The sequence below is a fragment of the Lactuca virosa genome, chromosome 5, assembly GCF_052849685.1.
Source record: "Lactuca virosa cultivar CGN04683 chromosome 5, Lactuca_virosa_CGN04683_v6, whole genome shotgun sequence".
NCBI classification, from domain to species: Eukaryota; Viridiplantae; Streptophyta; class Magnoliopsida; order Asterales; family Asteraceae; genus Lactuca; species Lactuca virosa.
This window is the reverse complement of record NC_136430.1, coordinates 91,004,329-91,015,446: the sequence shown is the minus strand read 5'-3', so window position 1 is coordinate 91,015,446 and position 11,118 is coordinate 91,004,329. Positions and strand designations below refer to the sequence as shown.

Genomic DNA, 11,118 nt, shown 5'->3' with positions numbered 1-11,118 from the left:
TGCCACTTTTAAAGGAGGGGTAAACTGGTTTATGAACTCAGTCCTAAAATCAGCCCATGTCGTGATTGCTCCAAAGGGAAGTGATTTTAACCATTCCTTATCTTCACCCTTCAAGGTGACCGGAAAAAGTCAAAGCATCACTGCATCTTTACTCACGTTAGGTGCATTAAAAAATGTGAAATATCCACCACCTCTTCTATATGCTCATAAGCGTCCTCATGCTCCTTCCCATAAAAAGGTAGTTCCCTTAACATAATAATAATGTGCCTCGGAAGTTCAAACTTTGCCGTGGTTGGGATTTTTGGTGGATCAAGACCCCATCTTTTTTCTTTCCTCATATATCTCTTGTAGTCTTCCATTGACATGGTCGTGATGTCCCCCATATTTCCTGCTAAAAAAAACTAGAAAAACACGTGTAAAAGGAACAAAAGCTAAAAACGAACTAGAAACTAACTGCAACGTGACCACGACATGGTGATGATGACCATGACGTGGTTACAGATCAGACAGAAAAAATAAATGCAGAAAAATAACTTTTTGCGGTTTTTACCCCACAAAAGGGATCGATTAACCTAAAGAAATTAAATTAACAACTAAAATAGCCGTTCCTCGGTAACGGCGCCAAAAACTTGATGTGCACAAATTATACCTATCAACTTTTAAATTTATAACCTAACAAACTTATACTAACTATGCACCTATAGGCAGTGTACCTAATCAGATTATAGTATAGCTTGGGTAAGTCGGGTGTCGATAACAGGGAACAGTATTTAATTAATAAAATAATTACTAAAAGCTAAACTAAGAAAAACAACTAAAATGGGGGGTTTTATCTGATTTTACAAGTTCAAAAAAACTTAAACTAAAATAACAAACTAATTACTAAAGTAAACAACTAGAAAGACAGTTTAAAACCAAGAATAAAAGATACTCTCGTTTAGCTTCGAATCCCTCCTTTTTCCTATGGTTGATTTCAAGTCAATGGATTAATTCCATTAGTTACCAAATAAAAGTTACTAGTCATCATGGTCAGACTAACTAGCATAAGTCAATTTAATAACTTTAACCCAAATGATCATGCAAGTTAAGGATACTAAATTGATTTTAAAGGTAATTTGGACTCTGAATGATAGAATCTACAGAATACTATTCTATGGTCAAGTCTAGTAATCAAGCAAATATTATGATCAAATACTGCTCTCAAACACATTTAAGCAACTAACTTATCACCTACACTAGGATATGGTCAATCTCTAGCTCTAGCAATTTAATGGTCATAAACAACTAGGTAAATCAATTTTCATGCAATTAACTGCAGTTTAACTACACAAAACTTGAGACTAGGAAATAAAGATAGAAACTTTAACTAGCTAGGTTTAGATTTATCAAACAATATTTAAAGCAAAACCAACTTCATCAATCCATCAAACAAGAAACCAACACATAGTATTTAGGAGTTCATCTAATCTAAACGAAAGCAAGGGTTTTTAGCCCATAATCACAGTTGGGAAACACATAAACATAAGGGAAACTAGACTAATCATGATTAAACTAGGCAAACCGAATGTGTAGATGCGAATCCTTGCTTCAATCTCTTTATCCTATGATCACTAGTTGAATTCTGCCCTCAAAGGGGTCTTGGAAGGGTATTTTTTTGTTAATAGTCGCAGCCTTCAGCCCTCTCTCTCTCTCCTGAAATCGACCTAATGTCCGAGATATATATACTTACCAAAAATCTCGACACCACGACGTGGTAAAGGCACCACGTCGTGGTCCTCAAGTTTATCCCGTATTCTCCAAGTCGGCGTCAAGAATCGCGAAGATTCCATTCACCACGTCGTGGTGGTTGAAAATCCGGCTTTTCTCAAAAAATGCAAGTCATCCGTAATTGTGTCTAGTTTTCAGATCATTTTGAATCTCATCAATCGAAGTTACGAGTCATGAGATATGGTCAAAGTACTGACGAGGGGTCAAGTTGTCCAACAACATCTTTCTTGTGTCTTCTTCTTGCCTAAGCTTGCATTTCCTGCTTCCAGCTTCCATGTTGCTTCCGAGCATGTCTTTTATGCTACATAATAAATATTAAACATAATAAGTACCTTTTGTTCTATAATAATCATAATTATAGCTAAAAGTATTAAGATATGATGTAAAATATATGTGTAGATATGCACATATCAAAATACCCCACACTTATCTTTTGCTTGCCCTCAAGCAAAACTAATTAATTTTAATTCAATCCTTCATCACCACCATCATATAGAACAGTCCATTTTGAACTCAGCCATTATACCAAGACCTCAATGCGTATATTTGTGTCTAAAATCCTAACAACTTCCCCAATCCTAAATACTCACAATCCTTATGAACCTTCACCCCTTAGTTTATACGACACTCATTTCTGCAATCCTCCGAATCAATCCCCAAAACTCTTTCTTAACCTCAAGGTATTTTTGGTTAAGCAACCCAATCATACATAATCTAGAAATTACAACTTTAGATACCAAATTGGAGCTCTTGGAATTCTTCACTTCTTTGATATTTGATCATCGATTTCTTTGAATTCACCACCTTTTTGTTTGATTTTTTGTATCTTCAACTTTTTGATTATTTTGAATTTTGATCTTTTGATCTTTTGATCTTCATACTTGATAGCTCCAAAATTCTTCAACTTTTTGATAATTTCTCTTTTTTTTTTTTCATGTATCTCACTTTTTTTACTCAAATCCTACATGCTTAAGCAAGGGTGCTTAACTTCAACCCTTATTGGTTAAAGGTATTAGTCTAAGCGTAATGACTACATAAGCTCTCCTTGATAGATTTCAGGTTTAGGCTGCAAAACATATTATGTTATATAAACTACCAGATTACCTTTCATATCTCATGGCTTTTCACTAGGAATGGGAAGCCACAAATACAACATAACATACATTGGCTCAGTTAAACATTTGAGCTCTCATTGGATCATCCCTTATAACACTAGCAAATTAAGTTCAAATTATTACTAGATTCAATTTTTAGATTAATATTTCAAATCTATTTCTAAATTTTTTTAAAATTTACTACGTTTCAAGCAATTTTTTTTTTCGACCCCTGCCCCACACTTATTACATACAATGCCCTCATTGTATGCATAAAATAATTTAAAAGCAGTAAAAGGTAAATAAAGGAACATACTCCCCTAGGATAGAAGATGCATCTCGAATCGTGTGTAGGATCTCTAGCTTGCTCTAAAGTATGGAAACAGAATTGGAAAGTAGAATGGCAGCCTCCTGATGTGATGAAAATCTCCCCCACGACATAGGAAAGTGTCAACCATGTCGTGGCAGCCGGGACATTACTTTAGGATGGCATAAAAATAAAATTCGATAGTGTTGGAACAGCTCATCCATACCATGTAATTCAATATAGAGTTGGAAATGCCACTCTTGAACACTTAGACTACTAAAAGTACGGGATCAGACTCGAAAAACAGACTCGAAAAGCACCATCTCGTGGCGGAATTCACCACCTCGTGGTGGCTCAAACAGATTATTTTTCTGGTATTCTGACTGCGACAACATGACGTGGTGGGGATTACCACGACGTGTTGGTCTTGAAATTGCAATATTCAGTGCCAGAATGAGCTGATTTCTGGAATATAAGTGGCACCAACGAATGTACGAAGCTGGTAGGCGTGACTCATCACTTATTGACGCAAACAAACACCCGAAAAATTGCTCAAATCTCGCTTCTCTCGTCGTTTTCTAATCTTTCTCTATAAAGAACCTTCTTTCGTCAATAATACCCTCACTCGGACTCTAAATATAATACCTGGAAAGCTTCTTCTTGTGAATGCAAATGTGCCGAATCGAATGAAATTAAAGAACCATTCTTGAAAAAAAAATGTGCTGAACCACTGCCACGACGTGTTGATGATGTCCACGTCGTGTTGTCTTCTTTTCAGTAAATATGCTTCAAAATGCTTTTCTCTTCATTATGTAGGAACTCCACACTTATTCAAAAACTTGTTCTTCAATTATGATCTTCAAAAATCGCATGGCTTCTTCAAATTAAGCTCCTTCACTTCTTCATTTTCGTTTAACGCTACAAAATAAGATCGAGAACTAGAGAAACACATCATCATTCGGTTAAACTAAAAAAAACTAAAAATTAAAAACTAAAACAAATCAAAAGGAAACAAAAACGCAAACTCATAAAAATCGGGTTGCCTCCCGAGAAGCGCTTCTTTTTGAGGAGTCGTTAGCTGGTCTCCTTCCCACTCTACGCTGCGTCAGGTGGAAGTGTAACCTCCATATTCTCCGTCATCTTGAACCTTACTCGTTTGTAAGCAACCCTTCTATTGAATGCCTTTCTTGATCTTTCTTGCATTGTTGGGTTGACATCTTCTTTATGTTTCTGCTTGGGTTCTTTCCTCATTCCCGTGTCTTTAGCTTTTGTCTTGTCCCTTTCCGGGTTTTTCTTGTCAAAATGAGGTTCATCATATTCTTCTTCTTTTTCTTCAATCCGCTCTATGACTTGATCTGGTGGTCTTGTAAAAGCAAACACCTCAAAAGTCATAAGCGTTGAAACTGGAGGTTTTGAATAATTCGCTTCTTTTTCCAATTGCTCTTCAAGTTCTATATGCTCCATGAACATTATGTTTCCTTGCTTCACCAAATTTTCCTTGGCACGAGATGGGAAAGGAAGAGGTGGTCGATACGGCTCAACAACAGAAAAATCATAATCTTCTTATATTGCCCACGACGTGGCACTATTGCCTCCACGTCGTGGCGACTGGGCAGCTTCATGATACTCTTCTTCTTCTTTCTTTTTTACTTCGAGTGACTGATTAGACTCCTCTTCAAGGTCCTTCATATGCACCAATTCATATTCTTCTTCTATATCAACGGCCATGGATTGAGCATTTTGGATTGACTCGATTTTTCGTGAAGGTGAATCCGGTAGCTTTTCTTGTACAAGCCTTGTTAATTGCACCACTTGCGTATAGATACTTAAAATAGATTCTTTTTGTTCTCTAAGTATAGCGTCTGTAGCATCATGTCGTTTTCGATAGCTTCCATGAATCTAAATAACATTGACTCGAGAGCAGATATTTTCTCTGATTGGACTTGCTCAATTTGGTAGAGATCATGCTTAAGTTCTTGAATTTCTTTCACATCTCGTTCTCTCTTGTACTCCACCTCACAATCCTTAGTAGAATGGGGTCCCCCATAAGCTCCACATCTATCATGAATTGGTCCACCCATTTTTGTGATCTTTTCTTCCATTGCGTTGAGCTTTGCAATTACAGCACTGATAGTATCTTGACCTCCATCTTTACTTGACTTTCCTCTAGTGAAATCCTCCTTTGAGTTGTGATACTCTCTTGAATGCTTAGCGAATTCTTCAATCAAAGCTTTATTTGTAGCCAGATTCTTTTTTGTCATGGGCCCTTGCGAGTCTAGAAGTTGACAAGTGCACACATTGACTCCATCATAAAATATCAAGATTTCTTGTTGTACATTGAAGTCATGTTGAGGGCAATGTCGTAACAATCTCTTGTAACGCTCCCAAGCTTCGTATAGCGACTCCCGTTGTAATTGTTGAAAATTTTGGATATTTGTTTTAAGCTTTGCCACTTTTAAAGGAGGGGTAAACTGGTTTATGAACTCAGTCCTAAAATCAGCCCATGTCGTGATTGCTCCAAAGGGAAGTGATTTTAACCATTCCTTATCTTCACCCTTCAAGGTGACCGGAAAAAGTCAAAGCATCACTGCATCTTTACTCACGTTAGGTGCATTAAAAAATGTGAAATATCCACCACCTCTTCTATATGCTCATAAGCGTCCTCATGCTCCTTCCCATAAAAAGGTAGTTCCCTTAACATAATAATAATGTGCCCCGGAAGTTCAAACTTTGCCGTGGTTGGGATTTTTGGTGGATCAAGACCCCATCTTTTTTCTTTCCTCATATATCTCTTGTAGTCTTCCATTGACATGGTCGTGATGTCCCCCATATTTCCTACTAAAAAAAACTAGAAAAACACGTGTAAAAGGAACAAAAGCTAAAAACGAACTAGAAACTAACTGCAACGTGACCACGACATGGTGATGATGACCATGACGTGGTTACAGATCAGACAGAAAAAATAAATGCAGAAAAATAACTTTTTGCGGTTTTTACCCCACAAAAGGGATCGATTAACCTAAAGAAATTAAATTAACAACTAAAATAGCCGTTCCTCGGTAACGGCGCCAAAAACTTGATGTGCACAAATTATACCTATCAACTTTTAAATTTATAACCTAACAAACTTATACTAACTATGCACCTATAGGCAGTGTACCTAATCAGATTATAGTATAGCTTGGGTAAGTCGGGTGTCGATAACAGGGAACAGTATTTAATTAATAAAATAATTACTAAAAGCTAAACTAAGAAAAACAACTAAAATGGGGGGTTTTATCTGATTTTACAAGTTCATAAAAACTTAAACTAAAATAACAAACTAATTACTAAAGTAAACAACTAGAAAGACAGTTTAAAACCAAGAATAAAAGATACTCTCGTTTAGCTTCGAATCCCTCCTTTTTCCTATGGTTGATTTCAAGTCAATGGATTAATTCCATTAGTTACCAAATAAAAGTTACTAGTCATCATGGTCAGACTAACTAGCATAAGTCAATTTAATAACTTTAACCCAAATGATCATGCAAGTTAAGGATACTAAATTGATTTTAAAGGTAATTTGGACTCTGAATGATAGAATCTACAGAATACTATTCTATGGTCAAGTCTAGTAATCAAGCAAATATTATGATCAAATACTGCTCTCAAACACATTTAAGCAACTAACTTATCACCTACACTAGGATATGGTCAATCTCTAGCTCTAGCAATTTAATGGTCATAAACAACTAGGTAAATCAATTTTCATGCAATTAACTGCAGTTTAACTACACAAAACTTGAGACTAGGAAATAAAGATAGAAACTTTAACTAGCTAGGTTTAGATTTATCAAACAATATTTAAAGCAAAACCAACTTCATCAATCCATCAAACAAGAAACCAACACATAGTATTTAGGAGTTCATCTAATCTAAACGAAAGCAAGGGTTTTTAGCCCATAATCACAGTTGGGAAACACATAAACATAAGGGAAACTAGACTAATCATGATTAAACTAGGCAAACCGAATGTGTAGATGCGAATCCTTGCTTCAATCTCTTTATCCTATGATCACTAGTTGAATTCTGCCCTCAAAGGGGTCTTGGAAGGGTATTTTTTTGTTAATAGTCGCAGCCTTCAGCCCTCTCTCTCTCCTGAAATCGACCTAATGTCCGAGATATATATACTTACCAAAAATCTCGACACCACGACGTGGTAAAGGCACCACGTCGTGGTCCTCAAGTTTATCCCGTATTCTCCAAGTCGGCGTCAAGAATCGCGAAGATTCCATTCACCACGTCGTGGTGGTTGAAAATCCGGCTTTTCTCAAAAAATGCAAGTCATCCGAAATTGTGTCTAGTTTTTAGATCATTTTGAATCTCATCAATCGAAGTTACGAGTCATGAGATATGGTCAAAGTACTGACGAGGGGTCAAGTTGTCCAACAACATCTTTCTTGTGTCTTCTTCTTGCCTAAGCTTGCATTTCCTGCTTCCAGCTTCCATGTTGCTTCCGAGCATGTCTTTTATGCTACATAATAAATATTAAACATAATAAGTACCTTTTGTTCTATAATAATCATAATTTTAGCTAAAAGTATTAAGATATGATGTAAAATATATGTGTAGATATGCACATATCAAAATACCCCACACTTATCTTTTGCTTGCCCTCAAGCAAAACTAATTAATTTTAATTCAATCCTTCATCACCACCATCATATAGAACAGTCCATTTTGAACTCAGCCATTATACCAAGACCTCAATGCGTATATTTGTGTCTAAAATCCTAACAACTTCCCCAATCCTAAATACTCACAATCCTTATGAACCTTCACCCCTTAGTTTATACGACACTCATTTCTGCAATCCTCCGAATCAATCCCCAAAACTCTTTCTTAACCTCAAGGTATTTTTGGTTAAGCAACCCAATCATACATAATCTAGAAATTACAACTTTAGATACCAAATTGGAGCTCTTGGAATTCTTCACTTCTTTGATATTTGATCATCGATTTCTTTGAATTCACCACCTTTTTGTTTGATTTTTTGTATCTTCAACTTTTTGATTATTTTGAATTTTGATCTTTTGATCTTTTGATCTTCATACTTGATAGCTCCAAAATTCTTCAACTTTTTGATAATTTCTCTTTTTTTTTTTCATGTATCTCACTTTTTTTACTCAAATCCTACATGCTTAAGCAAGGGTGCTTAACTTCAACCCTTATTGGTTAAAGGTATTAGTCTAAGCGTAATGACTACATAAGCTCTCCTGGATAGATTTCAGGTTTAGGCTGCAAAACATATTATGTTATATAAACTACCAGATTACCTTTCATATCTCATGGCTTTTCACTAGGAATGGGAAGCCACAAATACAACATAACATACATTGGCTCAGTTAAACATTTGAGCTCTCATTGGATCATCCCTTATAACACTAGCAAATTAAGTTCAAATTATTACTAGATTCAATTTTTAGATTAATATTTCAAATCTATTTCTAAATTTTTTAAAAATTTACTACGTTTCAAGCAATTTTTTTTTCGACCCCTGCCCCACACTTATTACATACAATGCCCTCATTGTATGCATAAAATAATTTAAAAGCAGTAAAAGGTAAATAAAGGAACATACTCCCCTAGGATAGAAGATGCATCTCGAATCGTGTGTAGGATCTCTAGCTAGCTCTAAAGTATGGAAACGGAATTGGAAAGTAGAATGGCAGCCTCCTGATGTGATGAAAATCTCCCCCACGACATAGGAAAGTGTCAACCATGTCGTGGCAGCCGGGACATTACTTTAGGATGGCATAAAAATAAAATTCGATAGTGTTGGAACAGCTCATCCATACCATGTAATTCAATATAGAGTTGGAAACGCCACTCTTGAACACTTAGACTACTAAAAGTACGGGATCAGACTCGAAAAACAGACTCGAAAAGCACCATCTCGTGGCGGAATTCACCACCTCGTGGTGGCTCAAACAGATTATTTTTCTGGTATTCTGACTGCGACAACATGACGTGGTGGGGATTACCACGACGTGTTGGTCTTGAAATTGCAATATTCAGTGCCAGAATGAGCTGATTTCTGGAATATAAATGGCACCAACGAATGTACGAAGCTGGTAGGCGTGACTCATCACTTATTGACGCAAACAAACACCCGAAAAATTGCTCAAATCTCGCTTCTCTCGTCGTTTTCTAATCTTTCTCTATAAAGAACCTTCTTTCGTCAATAATACCCTCACTCGGACTCTAAATATAATACCTGGAAAGCTTCTTCTTGTGAATGCAAATGTGCCGGATCGAATGAAATTAAAGAACCATTCTTGAAAAAAAAATGTAATGAACCACTGCCACGACGTGTTGATGATGTCCACGTCGTGTTGTCTTCTTTTCAGTAAATATGCTTCAAAATGCTTTTCTCTTCATTATGTAGGAACTCCACACTTATTCAAAAACTTGTTCTTCAATTATGATCTTCAAAAATCGCATGACTTCTTCAAATTAAGCTCCTTCACTTCTTCATTTTCGTTTAACGCTACAAAATAAGATCGAGAACTAGAGAAACACATCATCATTCGGTTAAACTAAAAAAACTAAAAATTAAAAACTAAAACAAATCAAAAGGAAACAAAAACGCAAACTCATAAAAATCGGGTTGCCTCCCGAGAAGCGCTTCTTTTTGAGGAGTCGTTAGCTGGTCTCCTTCCCACTCTACGCTGCGTCAGGTGGAAGTGTAACCTCCCTATTCTCCGTCATCTTGAACCTTACTCGTTTGTAAGCAACCCTTCTATTGAATGCCTTTCTTGATCTTTCTTGCATTGTTGGGTTGACATCTTCTTTATGTTTCTGCTTGGGTTCTTTCCTCATTCCCGTGTCTTTAGCTTTTGTCTTGTCCCTTTCCGGGTTTTTCTTGTCAAAATGAGGTTCATCATATTCTTCTTCTTTTTCTTCAATCCGCTCTATGACTTGATCTGGTGGTCTTGTAAAAGCAAACACCTCAAAAGTCATAAGCGTTGAAACTGGAGGTTTTGAATAATTCGCTTCTTTTTCCAATTGCTCTTCAAGTTCTATATGTTCCATGAACATTATGTTTCCTTGCTTCACCAAATTTTCCTTGGCACGAGATGGGAAAGGAAGAGGTGGTCGATACGGCTCAACAACAGAAAAATCATAATCTTCTTATATTGCCCACGACGTGGCACTATTGCCTCCACGTCGTGGCGACTGGGCAGCTTCATGATACTCTTCTTCTTCTTTCTTTTTTACTTCGAGTGACTGATTAGACTCCTCTTCAAGGTCCTTCATATGCACCAATTCATATTCTTCTTCTATATCAACGGCCATGGATTGAGCATTTTGGATTGACTCGATTTTTCGTGAAGGTGAATCCGGTAGCTTTTCTTGTACAAGCCTTGTTAATTGCACCACTTGCGTACAGATACTTAAAATAGATTCTTTTTGTTCTCTAAGTATAGCGTCTATAGCATCATGTCGTTTTCGATAGCTTCCATGAATCTAAATAACATTGACTCGAGAGCAGATATTTTCTCTGATTGGACTTGCTCAATTTGGTAGAGATCATGCTTAAGTTCTTGAATTTCTTTCATATCTCGTTCTCTCTTGTACTCCACCTCACAATCCTTAGTAGAATGGGGTCCCCCATAAGCTCCACATCTATCATGAATTGGTCCACCCATTTTTGTGATCTTTTCTTCCATTGCGTTGAGCTTTGCAATTACAGCACTGATAGTATCTTGACCTCCATCTTTACTTGACTTTCCTCTAGTGAAATCCTCCTTTGAGTTGTGATACTCTCTTGAATGCTTAGCGAATTCTTCAATCAAAGCTTTATTTGTAGCCAGATTCTTTTTTGTCATGGGCCCTTGCGAGTCTAGAAGTTGACAAGTGCACACATTGACTCCATCATAAAATATCAAGATTTCTTGTTGTACATTG

General features: G+C 36.5%; 1 non-coding gene across 1 annotated transcript; it reads left to right on the top strand.

Annotated features, from left to right (window-relative positions):
- The first annotated feature begins 5,508 nt into the window (after positions 1 to 5,508).
- On the top strand, positions 5,509 to 5,615 carry LOC145117867 (small nucleolar RNA R71). Its single transcript, XR_013712860.1, has one exon. It is a non-coding gene; the product is annotated as a small nucleolar RNA R71 (small nucleolar RNA).
- Positions 5,616 to 11,118: the final 5,503 nt, after the last annotated feature.